Consider the following 3,305-nt stretch of genomic DNA (forward strand, 5'->3'; position numbering starts at 1 on the left):
TTCAGAATACGTACAAGGTTCAATCCCTGTGGATTCGACCTCGGTCTTACCGAGATTATTACTGCATCGCGACCCTACACTTGGGGTTGTGAACAAGTTTTTGGCGCCGTTGCCAGGGACTAACGGTTGCATTTTTTTTTTAATTAACTAGTTTTAAAATTAGGTCAAGATTAGGGTTTTTTAATTTTAGGTTTAAGTTTTTTTGTTTGATTTTTAGAAACTAACCTAACTTTCGTATTTTGTAGGACCTTGATATAGACTTTTTAAATTAGTAATCTCTTTCTAATTTTTCTATTTTTCTATTTTTAGGATTAGGGTTTTATTTTTTATTTTTAAAAACTTTCTGATTCTAGGATTTCTTTTATTTTTAGAAATTAACATACTTTCTAATTCTAGGTTTAGAACTTTCCTAATCAGTTTTTAAAAACTTTCTATTTTCATTTTTTTAGAAGTTTTCCCTTTTTAGAAGCTAGATTACTTTCTATTTTAGGAACTTTCTAATTTTAGAATTTCTATTTTTAGAAACTGACTTGCAGGACCTTAACTTAGGAACTTCTAATTTGGTAAATTCTTTCCAACTCTTCTTTCTTTCTAATTTTAGATTTCTATTCATTTCTTTCTTTTATGTTTATGTTAGAATCTGAGATTAAGGGATCTGAGTGTTTCATGCCCAAGTGGGTACGTGACAACACTTGACATCTCTTGACTGAAGGAGGATTGGTTGAGGGGTTAACTATCCATCGCAGGACTAGACACCGCTCGAAATTCCCAAAGTTAATTGAGGTTATGGTCGCAAATCGTTTGGCCAATCAACCAGAGGGACAACCTCAACCTCGGGTTGGGGAACTCCATGATGAGAATGAGGTGCATCAAGTACCCCTGCCTCATATTTTACGAGATTATTTACAACCGGCGGAGGTGAGTATGCCCTTATGCATGGTTTTTTCAGAAAATACGGGACACATGGATATTAAGTCAGGGGTAATCCAACTCCTTCCAAAATTTCATGGGCTTGAATATGAAAATTCATATTTATACTTAAAAGAGTTTAATGAGATCATAGCCACTTTATATTTTCCAAACGTGCTTGAGGACATTGTCAGACTGAAACTCTTTTCCTTTTCTTTGAAAGAGAAAGCTAAGACGTGGTTGCATTCACTACGTCCTAGATCTATTGGCACATGAAATGATATGATAAGGGAGTTTATAAAAAAATTCCAGATCATAAAATGAACACCCTTAGAAATTCAATCATGAATTTCGCCTAAAAGGAGGATGAAACATTCTTCCAATGTTGAGAGCGGTTCAAGGATCATGTCAGTTCATGCCCACAACACGGTTTTGAAATGTGACATATTACACACTTTTTCTATGATGGACTGACATCTTCCATGCGTCAATTGGTTGAGAAAATGTGCAATTGGGAATTCATGAATAAAAATGTCGATGATGAGTGAGATTACTTGGACAAACTTGCTAAAAACGCGTAATCATTGGACACTTACCCAAAATCAAGTACCACTTCTAAGCCCACTCAATTAAAGGAGAGGGGCAGATTATACCTTCTGAAAGAGGATGATGATATCAATGCAAAAGTGTCTAATCTTATAAGGAAATTCAAGGCCATGGAATTAAAGAAGAATAAGGTTAAGGAAACTATTTGCAGTATTTGTGCTTGCAACGTTCACACAACTAAAAATTGTCCAACAATACCTGCCTTTTAAGAGGTGTTAAATGAGCAATCTAATGCTATGAATAATTACCAAAGACCTTTCAATGGACCTACCTCCAATACATACAATCCCAATTGGAGAAATCATCCAAACTTCAGTTGGAGGAATGGACAAACTGCTACTTAAGAATTTTTCAATCAAATTCCAAATCAAGTAAAACCTCAAGAGGATTCGGTTCTAAAACATATTCAAAATCAAAAGCTTATCACTCAAGGTATATTGTAAACCCTTCAAGACATTTTAAAGGCCATACAAGGGTGTGAGATAAAAAATTCAATTAGGGAAAAAGAGATTCTTCCAGCCCAACCTTTTCCCAATCCTAAACCGTAATATGAAATAAGTGATTCGAGTTCTTCAAATAAGATGGAGCAAGATAAATCTATCACCACTCTTAAGAGTTGAAAAACCATTGACAAAACCATTCTGGTTAGGACTGAAAAGCCTAAGGACTCGAAAAATGACAACAATGATAGATCTAGCCATGCCTCACGAGAACTAGAATCGGAACCTCAAGGGAAGCCGGTTGCTCCATTTTCCCCACGGTTGGTTGCACCAAAACCTCTCTCTAACTCTCAGGACATTCTAGAGGTGTTGAAACAAGTGAAGGTCAATATTCCTCTACTGGATGCGGTTAAACAAATACCTTTATAAACCAAATTTCTGAAAGACTTATGTACGACCAAAAGACAGCAAAATATTTATAAAAAAAATCTTCTTAACTAAGAAAGTGAGTGTCATCCTAAAGCAATATATGCCATAAAAATTTAAAGATCCTGGTAGCCCAACCATACCTTGTGTAATTGGGAACTACCAAATAAAATAGGCACTTCTTGAATTAGGAGCAAGCGTAAATCTGATTCCTTACTTTGTGTACAAATATTTAAGTTTGGGTGAATTAAAACCCACCTTAACCACATTACAACTCGCTAATCACTTTGTTCGTGTACCGAGAGGGATAATTGAGGATGTGTTAGTCCAGGTTGAAAGATTCTACTATCCTGTAGATTTTATCGTCCTAGATACTGAACCTATTAATAACATAAGCACTCAGATTTCCGTCATTCTTGGTCACCCATTTCTTGCCACTTCAAACGCAATTATCAATTGTAGGAATGGAGTTATAAGTATGTCTTTTGGGAATATGACATTTGAGTTAAATATCTTTTCAACACTAGCAAACGGTTAGAAGATGATGACAATTTTCACGACATTAACATGATTGATTCTTTTGTGGAAGATAGAACAACTTTGACCTTATCCTCTGATCCTCTAGAGACGTGCCTAGCCCATTCCCATGATTTTGTTGATGACATGATTAGGGATATGGGTGTCATGCTTGATACTACGCTGGTACTTGAAGTTAACCAATGAAGGCCACAATTTAAAGAGTTGCCCCAAACTGATGAAGTGCCTCTACCGTTCAACCTTAAGGCACCGAAGTTTAACCTAAAACCTTTGCCCTCTGATTTAAAATATGTTTATTTAGGTCAAGATGAGACATACCCGGTGGTGATCTCTTCCTATCTTGAGCAAGAACAGGAGAATATGTTTATATCTACTCTCATTGAGCAT

The 3,305-nt window shown here is 35.8% G+C and overlaps 1 non-coding gene across 1 annotated transcript; it reads right to left on the minus strand.

Annotated features, from left to right (window-relative positions):
• Positions 1 to 1,235: 1,235 nt before the first annotated feature.
• Positions 1,236 to 1,342, minus strand: LOC131235805 (small nucleolar RNA R71). Its single transcript, XR_009166326.1, has one exon. It is a non-coding gene; the product is annotated as a small nucleolar RNA R71 (small nucleolar RNA).
• Positions 1,343 to 3,305: the final 1,963 nt, after the last annotated feature.

The sequence above is a fragment of the Magnolia sinica genome, chromosome 19 (assembly GCF_029962835.1).
Source record: "Magnolia sinica isolate HGM2019 chromosome 19, MsV1, whole genome shotgun sequence".
In the NCBI taxonomy this organism is placed as follows: Eukaryota; Viridiplantae; Streptophyta; class Magnoliopsida; order Magnoliales; family Magnoliaceae; genus Magnolia; species Magnolia sinica.